Source organism: Orcinus orca, chromosome 3 (assembly GCF_937001465.1).
Source record: "Orcinus orca chromosome 3, mOrcOrc1.1, whole genome shotgun sequence".
Lineage (NCBI taxonomy): Eukaryota > Metazoa > Chordata > Mammalia > Artiodactyla > Delphinidae > Orcinus > Orcinus orca.
In genome coordinates, this window is record NC_064561.1 from 156,386,952 (window position 1) to 156,405,634 (window position 18,683).

General features: G+C 43.8%; 1 protein-coding gene across 2 annotated transcripts in view; it reads left to right on the forward strand.

The window, feature by feature from the left end:
* Nucleotides 1-2,838: 2,838 nt before the first annotated feature.
* PRLR (prolactin receptor) overlaps nucleotides 2,839-18,683 on the forward strand; it is a 174,915-nt gene continuing 159,070 nt past the window's right edge. Inside the window, exon 1 of one of the 2 annotated variants that reach the window (XM_033421281.2) lies at nucleotides 2,839-3,418. The gene's annotated coding sequence lies outside the window, so the exon portion shown is untranslated. The remainder of the gene's footprint in view (nucleotides 3,419-18,683) is intronic. The other variant, XM_004266007.3, reaches the window with a different exon arrangement.

Below are 18,683 nucleotides of genomic sequence, written 5' to 3' on the forward strand. Positions count from 1 at the left end.
AGTGGGAAGCAGGCGCATAGCATAGGGAGATCAGCTTGGTGCTTTGTGACCACCTAGAGGGGTGGGATAGGGAGGGTGGGAGGGAGATGCAAGAGGGAGGGGATATGGGGATATATGTATATGTATAGCTGATTCACTCTGTTATACAGCAGAAACTAACACACCATTGTAAAGCAATTACACCCAAATAAAGATGTTTAAAAATAAATCAATAAAAATAAATTTAAAAAAAGAATGGGTTAAGTCTGTAACTAGTAGCCTAGAATATATAATTGTATGACACAAGACAAGTCACAGAAATTATTCCATTTTTAGCTTAAAAAATAGAAGCATGAGCATATAGAGACATGACTATATGCATGTAGGATAAAGGATAGATACACACCAAGAAGTTAATGGTGATCACCTCTGGGGGTGGGATCAGATGAAAGAAGGACAGCATGTGATAAAAGACCAAAGACAAAACTGTTCCCATTCAGGAAGGAGGAGAAAGAAGAGGGGCCATGGCAAAAGGCAATAGGGGAGTGATCCAGACAGACAGAGGAGAACCAAGGGAGGACGGGGCCTGAGAGCCAAGGAAGGAGAATTTCAAGAGGAGGGAGAGAAGGGGTGCCGCGAGGCTTGGGATGGCGCAGCCCAGGGAAAGACAGCAGCTGATGAATAGTAGTGGTGGGAGCTGTGGTGCAGAGGGGATTAGGGCAGCCTTTGTCTATCCTGCCTGTGCATCTTTGTAGAAACAGAGAAATCAGAGCCCCACCTTAAACCTCCTGAATTACAAGTTCTGCAAGGACCACCCATATATGGTATGTTTGAAACCCTCCTCAGATGACCAGGTGTGCAGCCAAAGTTAAGAACTGCTGAGGGAAGGCACTGAGAGCTTAGTGAGTCAGGGGAGCTGAGTGTAGATCATTCTTCCACTAAGTGTGACAGATGAAGAATGGAGTGAGTTAAATCATAAAGCCACCGAAAGAGTCAGCAGGGTCAAGGAAGATTCAAGGATGTTGTTGGCTGCAGAAGAAGCCGATGGGGCAGAAAACATTAACTCTGAGAGGAAGATAGGGAGAAAAGGAAGGGGGAGAAAAAGAACTTAATGATTCTAGATTTTCTGCTATTTGTCAGGCATTTTACATATGTTATCACCATTATGACTCCTTTTACTGGTGATTAAGAATTACCATTGTTAGTTTTGAGGCATATATCACCACATCTGATTTTCAATGAGGCAAGTGAAGCTTAGGGAAGCCATGTAAATACTAAAGACCCAAACCCATGCCAACGGCTGAGCTCTTTCCTCTGCATCAGCCATGGATTAAAGTCTTGGAGGCAGCAGGCAGGGCTGGGGTCTAGGACTCACCTGGAGAAGTAGCTTGGAAAAAAGGAGGAACACACCAACTGAGACAGTGACAAGACAGAGACATGCAAGAGGGAACACATGTAAAGGGGTGGGGCATGTTAGTGCTTAGAGAAGGAGGCAGGGGGCAGTTAGGAAAGAAGTTGAGGTTAACCGCGGACTTCCTTCATTATCTCAGTAAAGCCAGGGCAAGGTGATTAATTCACTGAGAGTTAATGCTGGTGGTTCATGGATGGTGCCTGTGTGCTGCACAATAGAGCGGAAAGCGAGCCTTTGCCTTTCTCTCCCAGTGAGATGTGGATTAGTCACTCAACAACCAATCTGTCAATCTGGAAGCCAGGAGCACGGATGAGCACCGATGAGCTGAGCTGCCTGCAGCTAACTGGGAACCACAAGAAGGAAGAGCGAGGGTCCTACCTTCCAAGAGCTGACAGTCGAGAGTTACTAGCGCGAGGTTTATTCACCAACTATGAAAATTGTCTGACTAGAACAACTCCAAAAAACTGACGATCCCTTGCTTTGCAAAGGTCACGTAGAAATATTCTTGCCATTGATGATCTCATGTCCCCCAGTGGTTTTGAAAGTAAATAGAGGTTGCATACCTTTGTGGCCACCCATAAGCAAAGGTAAGTATGCAAGAAAGAGGCATCTCCCTTCTGCTGAGAGAACAAGATGGGGTCTACAATTTAATTGTCCACGGTCATGTTACTGAACAGGAAGCATCAGGTGGTCATGCCTGTGCAGGTGCCTCTGGGCTTCCAGTCCAAAAGGATCACCAAAGTGTCCTGGAATAGTGAGTGGCTTCCAGAGACTTGGCAAGTGGCTGCTACCGAATGTCGTTTGCTCGTTATTCCAGAGTGGCAATCACTCAAAAGGGAAAAGCCCAGCATTCCAATAACTTTTTTGTTGAAACTTTATAGTCTCTGCTTAAAATATCTCCATGGTGCCCCTCTGGGTTATGAAACAATCAGATGCAATATTACTTAATAGCATCAAATGGACACTAGCAACTTACTAATTGAGGGATAATTGTTTAATTCAGGCAGCTACTACTTTGGTTTCAGTACTTTTTTTTCTTTGGCCAGAGAAAAGGTGGTGGTTCTGCATGGTTTGGCTATTACCCAAAAAATTTAAAAGTCAGACCCACATCAGAAAAGATATTAGAAAAGATACATTTTATATTTGTGGAAAACAACAAAAGCGTGGATTATTTCAGCACCACCAGTGTTTCTGTGTTATACTCATGTGGCGGAGAATAAACACCGCGCGCCCCGGAAGTTTGGGCTTTGGGCTATCAAAAAAGAAAGCAAAACCTGCTCTCTCACCTCCTCGTGTCACTGACTGTTTTCTTTTGCCCCTTTCACCCTGACCCCTTCTTCTTCTCAGGGAAGGTGAGATTCAAATCTCTGGAGCCCCCCTCCAATGCTGTCAAGCTGCCGTTCAGTGCTGTTCAGAAATAAGGAAAGAAATTTGACAAGAAGCCACCCCACATCTTGGCTGCCAGGAGAAATACCATCTTTGAGGTCATGCCATTCATGAAGACATTTTTATTATTGTTTTGTCCGTCTATTTTTCTGTTGTAGTCTCAGTGGAAGACGTGTGGTCTTGCTCGTGCAAAACCCATCTGGAGAGAATCCGTTCTGTCTTCTCCACGTCTTTGCTGCATTTCGGCTTCCCCAGCTTCCTTCCTCACCTGGCAAAGCTGGCTGGCTCTGGACGTTTTGCAGGCTGAAGAAAATCACCGTTTCGCCTCCAGCAAGGAACAGAAATGTGGCAACCCTGACTCCTCCTCTAATGAAGAAAGAGTGAACAAGTGCACTTGTTGGGCTTCTTCTCCCAGAGCCTCCGGGCTGGGGGAGCCAAGGCTGAGATCCCGGGACACCCCCCGGTTGGGCTGGGCTTCCCGCCCGCCCGCCCGCCCCCTTCCATTTGGGTCTAACTCGCTCCTCTCCCTCTTTCTGGATTTTACCGGCTGTTCCTGAAACAGCTTTACACACGATGGATCTCCACGTCCTTTTACAGGAAGTGCTCACGGACTGAGATGGCAGACTTTGCTCCCCGGCAAAAGTGAGTACCCATCGCGGGCTGAACCGAGAGCCCAGGGGTGACGGGGGATGGTGCGGGCGGCGCCGGGGCCGCGGATTCGAGGCCGCGTGCGGGGAGGCGAGCGCGGGCTGCTCCGGAAAACGCCAGAAACCCGGCGGAACCGCCCGGCGGCAGCCTGGCGGAGAACCGGGGCTCTGACAGCAGGGAGGTCCCCTCTCAGAGGAGCTAAAAATACTCTAGCCGCCCCCCACCCCTGCCGCTTTTACAACTGCACGCATTAGTCTTTCTAAAGGCATCTTCAGAAGCACCCTTAAGAATGAGTTTCGGCCTGACTGTGGGATTCTCAGAAGGTACATTATTTACATCAAATTGAAAACAAAAAAACTAGCGGGGAGGGGGAAGGGGTTCAGACAGGTGATGCGCCGACGGCGGGCTTGAGGATTCTACCAGCAGCACCAGCACGCGCCACGTCCCGGGTATCCGGCGTGCAAAGTTGAGCGGTACCCGTGCTCACCCGAAAGGCGTGGCTCCCTCCCCACCAAAAAAAGGCAGTGGGAGTAGTGGCAGGTAAGCAGCCTCCTGGCTGTCATCCGGAGCCCAGCCGAAGGGAGGCGGCCCGACCTCAGCAAAGGAATTCCAGCTGCAGAGGCAGCTGCGGGAGCCGCTGGAGGGAAGAGGACCAGAGAGGAGAGGAGAGCGGAGAGGAGGGGAAGTCAGGCAAACTCAGGTAACTGGGGAGCCAGAGCGCTGCCGCAGCGAGGGCTGAAGTTCCAGCTCTTTGAGTGGGAGAAAATCCTTTTAGTGGCCTCTACCTGTGTCCTGGGCAAGCAGCCACGTTGCCCTAATAACAAGCAATTTAGGATTTTCGATGACTGGCCTTGAAAATGGTTGCAAAACAGTATTATTAATCTGGAGGGATTCGTTTGTTTTCATTCATCAACTTGGTTGGCAAAGATTTCCCACCCGAGTTTCATGCTTCTTGGTCGGGGGAGTGTTGCTAATCCCACCTCTGCCTCTGGCTGTGCAAACTTGGGCAAGACACTTATGGTGTCTGGGCCTCATTTTTCCTTGCAACGTTTAGGGCAATGTGTATATATATATATATATATATATATATATATACCACTAACATTGTATGTGTGCATATGTGTGTGCAACATTTAATGCAATATATATATTGCCCTAGATGTGTGCATATGTGTGTATACATACACATCTACTATATATATATATATATATATATATATATCACTACTTATATATGAATATATGTAAAATTAGTGGGGCAAAAGTGCTGCAGAATAGTGTAAGAAAGAAGCTGATGAAATTTTAAATTTCAGTGGTTCTTAAAAATTGGGGATCATAAGTCCTTTTGAGAATTAGATATGAGTCCTCTCCCAAAGGAGCAGGGGGTGGGGAGGGGGAATATTCTTATGCAATGTACATAAAGTTTTGAAAGCAATCCCTGGGGGTTTTTGGACATCCCCTGAAGACCCTGCCTGAACCCCAAGTGAACATCCCTTGCCTTCCTTTCAAGGGCCTGCATCAACCTTCCAGCCAAACCTCTGCAGGGAGCTGGGCTGGCTGTGGGAGTAATCTGGCAGGCTTCCCTGGGGGTCTGGAGTCAGCCGTGCTGCTGAAGGGAGAGCCTTCCTTTCCTGAGTGAGCTCCCGGGACGCTGTTTCCCAAGGGCTTCACCAGTCTCTGCCTTGTGGGGAATCCTCCTTACAAACTCTTGTAATGACTTTCCTAAGGTCATAATCCTGAGCCCTGGAGATTTCACTCCTGCAAACAGCACTGGAGAACACCTACAGAGGGTCACTGTCTCAAAAAAGAGCTCTTCTTGTCCCCTAGCGGGATGTCAGACAGTGAGACCAAGGCTTGGTTTTGAAACGAAGTGCTATTTGCTCCCCGATGCATAGTAGGAATAGTAATGGTCTTCTTTGGGACCTCTGCACTTTTCCTTTAAGGTACTAGGGACTCATGCCTCGTGGGACCTGGGTCTTCCATTGGCAATGCCAGCAAAGTGTAGCAGAGGACACAGGGAGCTTTGGAGCCCAACAAACCGGGCTTCAAATCTTGGCTCTCACAGTTCAGGCAAGTCACTGAACTTCTCTGAGTCTCACTTTTCCTATTGGTGAAATAGGGAGCAATACTGCTTTCTTGCACAGTTGTTAGGAAAATGAAAAATAAAAACTGGAAATGCCTAGTCTATAGTCAATGAGAGACTGCCAGTATTGATATTAATGTGAGGTTATAAGTTAGTGGTAAATAGACTCCTGCTTTTTTAGAACAGTTTACTGTCTCCTATAGGGCTTATGTCAGCAGAAGAATGAGTAAAATCAGTCCTGGTTGAGTTATTCTGAAAGACGAATGGTGGGTTCAGAATACAATGTTGGGTTTACTGCTTCACCTTTGTCAAGCAGAGCGTTCTGTGCTGCCAGCAAGTGAAATGTGTCCAGACTGGAGTGGATTCTTGACCCTTTCTCTGAATTCTCTTTTGGCCCATAATCTTGAATACAAAACAGCTAGATCTGTGCCTGTGGCTACAAGCATCTCGGCATGGAAACTGGAGAAGTCTGATGGCTGCATCCTTCTCCAGATACGCCACAAACTGTCTCTGTAAAGAGAAATGTCTCCATTTCCATCTTTCTCAGCTCGGCACAGATTTAATCAACTCAACTAATACCCTCTGTCTCTCTCCGTGGTTCTGGCCCCTCAGTTGCAAGAATTGAATGACGTAGAAATGGGGGAAAGAACTATCAGGATCTTAAAAGGAAAATGTATTCGTTCTAAGTAACCATTCCAAAGATCTATCAGTATATTCCGGCAAAGCATTCTTGAATGCAAAGATGACAGTATTGATACCTACTATTCACTGAGTCTTCAAGGTGTACTAAGCACTTTCCTACATTCCTTCAATTAATTCTCACAGTAACATTGCAGGGTCTGGATTAGCACTTAAAGCTTTACAGATATGGAAACTGAGGGTTAGAGAAATTTACGTGACTTGCCCAGTCTGCATAGCTGGTAAAAGGCAGAATCAGGATACAAGCCCAGGTCTGTCTGACTTTGACACCCACTCTTGTTCCAGACTCCCTGCAGTCAGAAAGTTTCATCATGCTAACTGGGTCCCAACCTAGTTCTTCTTTCGAAGGGCAGGAATAACCAAATCCTTTGGGTGACTTAAGTGGCATGAACGTACACTTTGCATGTGATACACATCAACAGGTAGCAATAAAATCACCTGTGGAGAATAATTTTCCTGCCCCTTCCCCAGCCCAGCTGTTAGACTCAAGAAAGACAACACTCACCCCCAGCAGGTGAGGCTGGCTCTCGGCCACTGACTTCCTGAGCAATTCGTTTAGGTCAGAAAGAGCTCTGAAAAAAAAAAAAAAAAAAAAACTCTGGAATTTTCATTCTCCATTGCCTTTAGAATCAGGACACTGTTTATTTATATTTGCCTCCGTGTGTCGAGCATTCTTTCATTCATTCATTTATTCCACAAATACTTGCTGAACTCTGAATAAGACAGACAAGGCCCTAGCTCTTGTAAAGCGGCTATGCTAGAGAGATGTATAAGAGACAGGTGAACAAATATATAAATCAGATAATTTCAGATATTGATAAATGCCATAAAGAAAGTAAAGAGAGGCTGGGGGCTCAGAGAGTAACAGGGCTTGGGGGCAACTTTAAATAGGGCAGCCAGAGAAGGTTTCCATAAGAAGGTCACCCTTAAACTTAAACCTGCAGAGTAAGAGGAAGCCAGCCCCATGAAAATCTGGGGAAAGGCTGCCTTAGCAGAAGAAACCTTGAGGGAGAGTTCTGGAAGTGAATAAATGAAACAGTAGAGCCTCAAATACAATGCAATAGCCCCTTAGAAATCAAGTCGAGTTTTATAAAGGAGAAATCACTGTTTGACTGCCTATTATGCTATTCTAGGGTGTTCTCTGTAATTTCTGCCTAGTTTATTTAATCTTCTCAGCATTCTGGTGAGTTAGCTACTCTGTCTTGATTTAATAGTTGAAGAAACTGAGACTTATAGAGGGTAAGCAGCTAGTCCAAGGCTATAAAGCTGGTATTTGAATCCCACAGTCTGTTTTGCAGAAAGTTTACCAAACTTTTTGCTAACACAGCATGTGGCCTTTGAGATCATCTCTTCTAGGGGATAGAGAAAGAGCTAGCAGAAAGAAAATATCAAGTCTATTAGGTAGCTAAATACTGCCAGTAATTTCTATTTGATGTCCCAGTTTCCAGTCAGCATGTCTAAACCTGCACTGCGTAGTACGGTAGCACTAGCCCCATGTGGCGACTGACCCCTTGAAATGTGACTGACTCGTGCAAGCTGAGATGTGCCGTAAAACTCGTACCAAAAAATACATGTCTATCTCAGTAGTTTTTATATTGACTGTATGTTAGAATGGTAGTGTTTTAGCTGTAGGGGTTTAGTTGAAATATATTATTAAAATTAATTTTCCCTGTTTCCTTTCAATTTGTTTTAATGTGGTTAGTAGAAAATTTTAAATCACATATGTGACTCGCATTATAGTTCCATCAAACGGCACTGCTATAGACGAATCAGTTGACAGAGATAGGATAGGAAATTTTTCCTCCTTCTTCTTAGCATAACTTTCCCTTTATTCTTGGCTAAGGCTCCTTCGCATGTCTATCCCTTAATACAGTTTCTCGGTGAAACAGTAGACAAGAGAAAAAGAGGTCCCTCTGTGTCCTCCCTCACCCTCATTATTCTGCTGAGTGGGTGATCATTCAAAGCCCACTACATCATGCCACTGTGGGATTTGATGAAATAGACTCAGTGGTTACTTTCATCACCAGAACCCATTCCCTTACCCAGGCAAATCTGAAGCTTTCAAGCATTCTATGACCAAAGGGTCATTTTGAACCTGGATATACTTTTACCATAAAATCATTTCCTAGGACAATGTTTTTGTCATTCCGAGACTTTGTAAAATCAGCCTGGCAGACAGCCAGGGTTTCATGTCCGTGTGCAAAGATCATTAAATAAATTATCTCATTGTGGTGATAAATGTTTCCCCCTCTCTGTGCTTTCGCTTAAAACAGCTTGAACAAGATGCAGTCCAAGTTTCCAGAAGGGCTGTTCCAAGGACATCACAGAAGGCCATTTTGACTTCTCCTCTTGTCCACTAGCTAAGGTGGCCTTGAATATGTCAATGCAGTGAAGATATGATTGGTTTGATGTATTCCAAAGGGAAGAACGTGCAGATTCTGGGGTGGTTAGGGGAAGCCTCTGGCCTGGGGTGTCAGAGGCCTGGATTCGACTTTTGTCTACTGGTTTGTATGTTACCCTCACCCTCATTCCCCCAACAATCTTGTAGAAAGGTCAGAGTTGATGAGATAATGCCACAGAAGATGCTAATGGAGAAATGTACAATAAAATGATTGGCTGTGGACTGTAGACATTTGCTACAGGGAAGAATTTCCCTTCTGCAGCTTTCTACAGGGTATACAGGCAGACTTAGGAGATATTGCTGGTTTGGTTCCAGACCACTGCAATAAAGCAAATATTGCAACAAAATGAGTCACAAATTTTTTGGTTTCCTAGTCCATATAAAAGTTATGTTTACGCTCTACTGTAGTCTTTTAAGTGTGCAGTAGCATTATGTCTAAAAAGCACTGTACATATTTTAGTTAAAAAATACTTTATCACTAAAACATGCTAACCACCATCTGACAACGCAATTTGTAAAAAAAGAAAAAAGAAACCCAAAATATCTGCAAAGTGCAGTAAAGCGAAGACCAATAAAATGAGGTATGCCTGTACAAGATGCTCTTTGAGATATACGAATGGCATTTGTTTCCACTCGAAATCTAAATCTTGGGGGGAAATAGCAGTAAGAAGCTGACAGGAGCGAACTTTAGTGTATCTACCTCAACAGTAATATGTATTTTTCGGCATCTTCTAAGCCAAGCGGTCTGTGCCAGGCTCCATGGGGGGAATTTAAAAATCTTAAAACAAGGTCCTTGCACTGGGGGAGCATGTTATCTCGCTGGGAACATGGGCATAAACATGAAATACCAGGAGCAATGTAAGATGAAATTTACTAAGTGTTACCTGGACACTTAGAAACGGACAGTTAGAGTTCGGAGATTCCAGAGGGCATTGTGCCCCCAAGCCCTAAAGTACATTGAGAAAAACAAGGTAAGAGATGGACATTGAAGGGTGTAAGGCTGGGCTGTAGACCAATGGACACTGGGGGTAGGGGATGGTGGGAGGAAGGCACTCCAAGTAAGGAGATGAGCACACCTGGCCCGGCGATGAAAATGTGCCTGGAGTGTTTAGTGATGTGAAAAAGGACAGTTGGAATCACCAGGGAAGCTTTTAAAAGTTATTGAGGTTCCCAGCCCATTCCAGACTTTTCATTTAAGAATGGGGCCTGGGTGCCAGTGTTATTGTTGTTTGTAATCCAGAGTATTCTAACGTGAAGCCAGAGTTGAAAGTGACCTAGCAAAAGCACAAAGTCTTTGTCTTGTCATCATGGACAATAAAATTAAAAGGGTAATATTTTCAAGGGAATGAAATGGACAATTAAGATGTATGGTCTTTATTTTGTAGGAGTTTTATATACACGAAGGCAGTCTTTTTAATTCACAGACAATTGTTTGTAGTGATTCTGTCGACTTGGATGTTGTGGCTGAATGGTGTAGCCAGCTGCCCACTCCTGTACGCTGTGTGCTTTAGGGGTGCCCTTTAGTCAACCCTGGCTAAGTGTGAGGCGATGGGTATCTCATAGCTCTTTGTATCCACCAGGCTTTGTGTAGTCATTGCAAAGGGCTTCATTATCATGCCCATTAGCGCCCACAGTAGCTATTTTTTAACAGTCTGTAACCTTGCCTCACCTTTCCAACTTTACAAATTGGGAAATGGAGTTTAATTACTTGTCTTGGGCCTTGAGGCTTGCTGGCAACAGAGTGAAATGAGGATTCTCAGCCACTGAATTCCCCGTTTCTTAAGGCGTGTGTGCCCCATCTCCTGCTGCTGTTAGAAAACTCTGTACTTAGCCATGTTATTTCTTCAATGAATGAATGTTACAGATCAGTAGGTAAAGGATGACTAGTCTGCCCCAGCTGGCAACACTGTGATTATAAGTGTCAGCGGCCCGCAGGTAGCTGCAGTGGTCCCAGGAGCCGCAGCCCTATCATCTTGGAATTCAAGTGAAAGCGTGGTCAATTTTACCCACTCTTACCTGTGGGAAGTGAAGTCTCTGTAGTCCCAGAGCTTTCAGGCTGTTCTGATTTCTCTTCTCTGAAGCCTCTGTTCACTGAAAGGATGATGGGTTTTGTTACACACCTAAAAAAAGAGAAGAAAGCCCAGCAATTTTTACAAGCTGCCTTTTTAAAGAATTCCATGTATGTCTTAACTTCTGGGTTTATTGCCAATGGTGAGGCTGGGAGGTCTTTATGAAGGGTGATGGAACAGAGCTAGAGTCTTAGCATTGCATCCTGTTTAGGACATGAGGATAGGGCAGTTTTGTGCCATTCCAAAATGGTTATTTTCTTTTCTCTTTCTCTGTCTTGAAATCCATTACTGATTTAAAAACAATTTCCAATCTCTTTAGCTATAGCAAAAAGCAAGCCTGTAAAACAGTGGTCCTTGACACTGACTGCACACGAGAATCACCTTAGGAGCTTTAAAAAATAAGGCTGCCCGGGCCCCATCCCTAAACCCATTAAATCAAGATTCTGAGCATGGAGCCTGGGTATCGTATTTATCTACAGTTCTCCAGGTGATCTCTGCTAAAAGCTGACCTTACTTCTCAGCTAAGGTCCAAATCTTCATGACTTATTTCTGTTTCTTCTTCTGCCTTGTTTTAAGTGTCATGGACCCCAGAGAAGCATTCAAACCATATTTTCATTGGGTAGCAACTTCATCAGTCTACTCTTTGGAAGCAGGATTTCTAGCATAAAATTGAGGTTTCTACCTATATAAACTAACTCCATATTCAGAGTGGCGCTGCATGGCCTCATGACTAAAATTTCTGTATGTGCAGTTTGGTAATCAAGTTGCCAGAAGCTTGGAAGATAAAGGTTAAGCCTCCCTGCCATCCATGTGTTAGATTTCCCAGTTGCCATGTTGGTATTTAGTCACCTAACGCTTGCTTTCTGTCTCAGCCATTTTAAAGCCAGATGACTCCATTCCCGTTCACACCCTTATTAAAAATATAATTACAGCAGTATTCTCTGTTATTGGGTAGACTTTATTAGGTGAATTGGCCAAGAACTAACTAGGTTGTGTAAAACTCTCTCGGTCTCAGGAAAACATTTGTGTTGCAGAGGCCACCAGCCTCAGACCGGGCTAAAGGAGTCATGAATCTGGGTTTGGAAAGAGCCAGTTACAAGTCATACTAAATAGAGAAGAACTTAGGTTATGGAAGGTGATTCTAGAATCAATCTGAGAATAATTATCCAGGGTCCGGTTAAGTCTAAGACGCCAACCCTTCTCAGAAGGTCGTATGAATACCCAAAAGTAACCAAGTTCTTGTGCTAGATTTGGGGGGAGGGGAGAGGATGGACCACTCCACTTCTCTGGAGTGCTGAGATTGCAGGATTAGGAGATGAGAAGGTGTTAAGGAGGTTGCAGAGGGAAAGATAGGCAGAGGTCTACTCTTAGCCAAACATCATGGGCATCAGCAATTGTTATTTGCTCAACTAATATTTATAGAGGGTCTGCTCTGTGCCAGGGACCGTTACAGGATAAAGTGATGATGTTCTTGTTCATCTGAAGTTTACATTGCAGTGAGAGGAAACAGATATCCATACTAAGAAACAGATAAATAAACTAAAATCACTTAGTGCTATGAAGAAAAACGCAGTGAGGTAAAGGGATCAGACCAATGAGGGCTGCCTTCAATAGGTTTACAGGAGTTGCCCTCTCTGAAGAGGTGGCATTTGAGCTAGCGTATCAGCGTTGAAGAGAAAGTCACACAAAGATCGGGAAGAAAGAACCAGGCAGAGGGAAGAGCAAAAGCCCTGAGGTTGGAAAAGGTTTGGCGTGTTCAGGAAACAGAAAGGAGACCGGTGTGTCTGGACACTTAGGGAGGAAGGGATACAGTCAGACAGGAAAACAGCCCTGAGGGCCCGAGGTCATGCATGGAATTAGGATTAAGTGCTTTAAGGAAATCACTGGGAGCTTTTAAGTAGGGGAGTAATGTGTCTTACACTGCATTTTAGAGGTCTCTCAGGCTCCTATGTGTAGAGTGCATTGTAGACTGGAAGCAGAGGAAGAGCTTGGGAGGCTGGTCAGGAAGTCCGGCAAGAGGTGATGCTGGGGCAGTTAAGGGGTAGCAGTGGGTAGAAGAAGTGTTGGATTCAGGATGTGGGGGTAGAGCCAGCATGGCTTTCAGATGGATAAGGCCAGTGAAAGTGATACCAGACCTAGTCCTGTCTGAGATCATTGCCCCTGCCCTGTCTCGACTTGGGCCACTGGTTTTGAACCAAAATGGAAAAACATTTAGTGTTATTTGAAAACATGGGGGATTTTGGCCTTAACCTATTTAAGCAGGGAAAAAACCAAATTCCTGTCCAAGGAGAAATTCCTGTTTGTTGTTTTTTTACCTCCTAACCAGAAAAATTTCATCCTGTCTCATTAAGACTGTTCTGATGGGTTTTGATGTTTCTGATTAGTGTGCTTTTTGTAAGTGCTGGAAATGTCACATTCACATTGCTAGTTTATCTCTTTTCCGAGTATTTTGACTCTTGGGCTATATTAACTGAGCCCTTCATGCTGTAGGACATTTACACGTGGTCTTTTGCAGTTGGTCAGTTTCTCCATATAAACTCTAACATCATAATAGCAAGCATTTAATGAGCACTTACTATATATATCAAGGCATTGTTTTAAGAATTTCACGTTTTAACTCCTTTATTCCTCCTACCCATCCTTTAGTTAGTGTCCTTATTATTATCATTTTATAAAAGAAGAAACTGAGGCAAAAAATAGTTTAAGTCATTCACCCAAAATCACACAGCTGGTAAGTCGCAAAGCCAGGTTTTGAAAAGAGTCTGGTTGCAGAGCTTGGCTGTACCACTTTCCATGGATCTCCTTTTCAGTCTTTCCTATATCACTGAAGCTGCGACTTCGGAATTAAACTTGTTTCTCCTGCAAAAACCTAAAGGTACCACTAGGGGGCACTTCAACTGAGCAGGGCTTCCAGGAGTGGGACTGCTGGGGAAATAGCATAATTCAGAGGCTGGATGATCCAGCCGCCTCCAGGAGGGCCTCGCATCTGAACCGCCTGCCATCTGCCAAGGTGGAAGGATAAATGCCCACCAAGGGAGCTGGCTGGACAAAGGTGCTGACACTAGAGGACACTTGAGGAAATGCTCCCTCTTCTCCACACCGCCTCTTCTGCCCACTATGCATAGTTCCTGTAGTTGTACCCACCTACCTGTCCCCTCTCAAAGGATGGAAAATACCAAAGTTACTCAGTAAGCCCTGCAGCAAATTCTAGTAGCTCTCCAGGTCATCTGAGGCTGACCTTCAGAAACTAACCGAAAAGGAGTCATTAATTCAGTTGTGATCACAGTTTTGCTTTAAAAATATTGAAGAGTCTCCCTAGAGTTGTATTATTAGAAGTTCAGTAAGTCTGGTGAACACAGGAGGTCATGCTGTCTTCTGTACCTTCTACTGAATATCGGCTCCAGGAAAGTCTTCTCTCAAGTGACTTGGTTTTCCAATAATCAGCGTGAAAGTAACAGACCTTCCCCTCTTCCTAATGGTGGTAATGACAATGAATTTAACAGAATGGAGGTTTTTACAAAGAAGCTCATTAAAGTTTCTTTAACTCCACTAATGAATTCTCCAGCAATGACTATAAAGGCAGTAATTGTGGCAAAATTCCTCTTCTAGAAGTTTTAGCTTGTTATGTATTTTAATTAAATAGAAGGCAATTTTTTTTGCTCCAGTTGCCATAGGGTAGCTTTCTATTCAGATTGGTGTGCAATCATGGGAATTGTTGAATCAAATCATCAATCTGCTCATTCAACTGTTTGACTTTCAATAACGTGTTATTTTAAAATGATATACATGACAGATATTTCCTATGGTTATATTAACTTCCAAATTCAAAACTACAAAGGAGTCAAAGAAATATAGTTGCATTTGCATTAGGCTATCATCTTACTGAAGTTAGGAAGATTTCAGTGGAACATCAATTAATTACAGAAAGCTTGAAAGCCATTTCAGGCCTTTGAATATCCTCCAAATAGCCCAGAATTCTGCAAACAGCATAATTCTTTTTTAATTTTATCTTCAAATCTGTAAGGTAAATTCCTCCTTTATTGGATGGTTTTGATTAAATACTCAGCAGAAAGTGAGAGTGAATGTGTATCAAATGTAGATACGTCTTAAAACCAAGTCATTCAAAGATCAGAAAAATGTCATGGAAGCTATGTGATCATAGGGGTGATGCCATTGCTTCATTTGGAGTTTGACCAGAAGAGTTTTCTTTTTCTTTTAGGAAACTTTTCTGATTTTACTTTTCAAAGGACATCGCTGAAACCATAACATTGTTCATATCTGTGACTTTTAAATTTTTTATTTATTTTTGTATAAGGTTTAAAATTCAAGGTAAGAAAGAATATTCAATAAAAAATAGGCCTTCCCTCTCCTGTCCCATGGCTACCCAGTGCCCCCAAAGGCAATCACTCATATTATTATAAAAATATCCTATACCTTTGCAAAAATACACTATGTATATAAATATAGGCTAGGTGTCCTTTTTTTGTTATTTCACATGAGATGCTGTGCTCTGGGAAACCAGAACCTACATTCTATTATGGACCTCCCAGTCCTACCAACACCGATCCCTTATTGAACCTGGAGCTTCCTATCTCAGCTCAAGTGTATTATTAGAGGATGCACAGCAGTATTTTCAGAGGAGGGTTCACCTGCCAAGTACAGAGGAGAAGATGCAATTACATGAGATGCCCACCCTGGGTATTGGTGGACATGTATTTTCTGTGGTGAGTTTACAAATAATCCAGATGGAGTCATTAAGTATCGGGATAAGAGTCCTGGGGTCTCAGCCTTCTTGGGCTCAGACTTCTGCAGGGACTTAGGGATGTTGGGGTTCCCTTAGCTCCCAAAGCTGCCACACATGCCCACTTTCAGAAGGCTGGTGGTATAAGCTCCTCCCGGCATTCCCCGAGCCTCAGTGCCATCTTTTGTGTTGACCTAGGGCACAGCTTGTCCATGGTCATCACTCACTAATGACCATTATATGCATGTCTCCTCTAGTGGATCACACAGGAGAGCATGGAAGGCCTAAGAAATGCGTTCACTTCCTTATTTCATCTCTCCTGAACTATCATCTTACTTTGTTCCAGAAAGAATTCCCCTTTGTCTCCACCTACCACACTAAGATGCCCCCGTGTAAGCCCCCCAATTTTTGTGCCCCCACTCACACTCTATTGTCTGCTTTCCTCTGTCAGACACCATCCTCCTTTGAACGGAATGTTCCTAAGAATGTATTAAAGAACTTGGTCAGCCGTTCAGGCCCCCATAGTTCAAGAAGTGAACACTCCCAGCATTTGCAGTTTAATAGCAATGGTTCAACCTAATATCTGTACTGGTGGGAACTACTAGCAGCTAGGTGGGAGAAACATATTTGGGGCAGGTGAAGACCTCCAATCACATGTGGCAGTAGTTTCCTCTGCGGCTGACGTGTAATATTACAAGTATGGAAGCCTTGTTGTTATCCAGCTGAGTTAAAAGTAAGCCCTCGGTGCCAAAAGTAAGCCCTTACTCTTTTTTGTTGTTGTTGTTGTTGTTGCGGTACGCGGACCTCTCACTGTTGTGGCCTCTCCCATTGCAAAGCGCAGGCTCAGCGGCCATGGCTCACGGGCCCAGCCGCTCCGCGGCATGTGGGATCTTACCGGACCGGGGCACGAACCCGTGTCCCCTGCATTGGCAGGCAGACTCTCAACCACTGCACCACCAGGGAAGCCCAGCCCTTACTCTTATTTCTAAACATCAGTGAATTAGGATCTTGTAAGAACCTGGAACTTGCCCTCTGAGTAAGAGTCTCGTGTGTGTCTTGCCAATGAGAACTTTCACTGGAATCAGATAGACTCAGCACAAATGTCAGCTCTACCCTTTCAGGGACAAGGCTGTGGAGCAAGTTAGTTGCCTGCCTGTGCCTTACTTTCTCATCTGTACAGTGAGGACACTAAAACTTACATTGCAGGGTTGTTGGGAAAATAAGACAAGATGAAGTATGTAAAAACACTTGGCACCAAGGAAGCACCCAATTCATGGGAGTATCACTTTCATCAGAGAATTCATGGCTTACTGGGAGACCAACAAATGTACAGTCAGCGAGGCAAAATTCCAAGGGCATGGAGTAAGTGTTGAGTGCGAGCTTAGCACGCATTAGTAAGCTTGTGAGGTCCTCAGAAATCCTTGTATGGGCCACTCAGTTCAACCGTTTCCCTTCCTTCTTGCACCAGCAGACCAACATGGCACTTCCGGTTGGCAACCCTTATAAAAGAAGTTACCTTCTCTGGATACAGAAGCAGCATATTCCTTCTTTCTGCTGAATCTGCTTTGAGGCTGTGCCTCAGAGCAGGTATGTGACTCATGGAAAGTTTGCTTAACTTCTTTCGAGTGTTAGTCTCCTTATTTGTAAAATAAGATAATGAAGATAATGCCCTATTCCAGGATTATTTTGAGGATAGACTAAGATAATGGATGACCTATAGTCTATAGTTCGTCCTCAGAACAAGCTCGTTCCTTTCTCCCGTGACCCCACATATGTGGATGGTTTGAACCGTGCGTCACACATGGAGGGAAGGCTCTGGAATGATAACAGATAGTTTGTTGACTTGGTGCTTTGTACATCCAACCACAAATGGCATACTTTCAAGGCCATTGTTCTTCCCAAATACTTAACAGGGGAGCTAGGTTATGAGCCTTTGGTACCCAGATCTGATAAGTATTCAGTAAGACTCAAGAGAGATGAAGCTCGGCGATCAGCTGAATATAACTTCTCCATTTGCCTTACCTTTGATGCCACAGGCAAATCAGAGCCCGCTGGGCAGTGTGCAATTCTGAGAAATGAGGAGAAGGCAGAAGTACCTGTTCTTCCTCTAGTAAAGCCAAGGAAAATGGAAAAGCTCAGAAATATATCAGCACCACTAGCAAGCATAAGAGGGAAGGCAGTTAATGTGCCACAAAACTCACATTGCTGGGGAAAGCACTGCTCCCCGCTGATGTTAGAGAGCCTGTCAGACTGGCCTCAGACTGGACAAAGCCCTGAATGGCCAGAGACTGGACTCTGCAAGAACCAGACCCTAGGCACCGAGGATTGAAAGCCAACCTAATAAAGCCGGCCTGTTTCCATTTCTGAGCAATGAAATGATATGGGGTTTGTGACTCACTGACCCACTTGGAAGGCCAAACAATTAATGAAAGCAAAGTGCTTGGCTTCTTTTGGCCACGTGGAGGGGGCTTCAGACTTGGATTGCAGTGTGTGCACCAGAATGAACTGTCAGGTTTAGATGCTTATTATTATTCGCTATTTAATTTGGGTTCTTTCCGTTTATTTCTGATTTGTTAAACATAATTGTGATTAGTGACATAATTTCATTTGAGAACAAATGTGTAGTAAGAATCCAGTAGTGAAAATCTGTAAGAGACTAAAATAGGTTTAGGAACTGCAGTAACATGGGCTCCAAATGTCCTATGTTAGGTTGTTAAGGTGAACATCAGTAATGTACACGGGGAATACTTTGAAATCTAAGGCATGGTCAAAATGTAATAATTTAAAGGTTGTGGATTCCTTTTAAAACAGAAGTTGCTGTGGCTTAGGGAAATCTTCAACGGGAGCATAAGCAATGCTTATGGATTCTCACCAAAGTAATCAGGAGACTGTGTATGTGAGAACTTGATGAATACATGTTCAAGTGTAAAACAATTTCTCCCCACAATGGTAATTCATGAAGGCCTACTTTACGAAGTGGCCAGTGATTGGGACCTTCTTTTTTTCTTCTCTTTTTTCTTTTTCTAACGTGATTTCTTTTTTTTTTTTTTTTTAATTTTTGAATCTTATTTTATTTATTTTTTTATACAGCAGATTCTTATTAGTCATCAATTTTATACACATCAGTGTATACATGTCAGTCCCAATCGCCCAATTCATCACACCACCACCCCACGTGGCTTTGCCCCCTTGGTGTCCATACGTTTGTTCTCTACATCTGTGTCTCAATTCTGCCCTGCAAACCGGTTCATCTGTACCATTTTTCT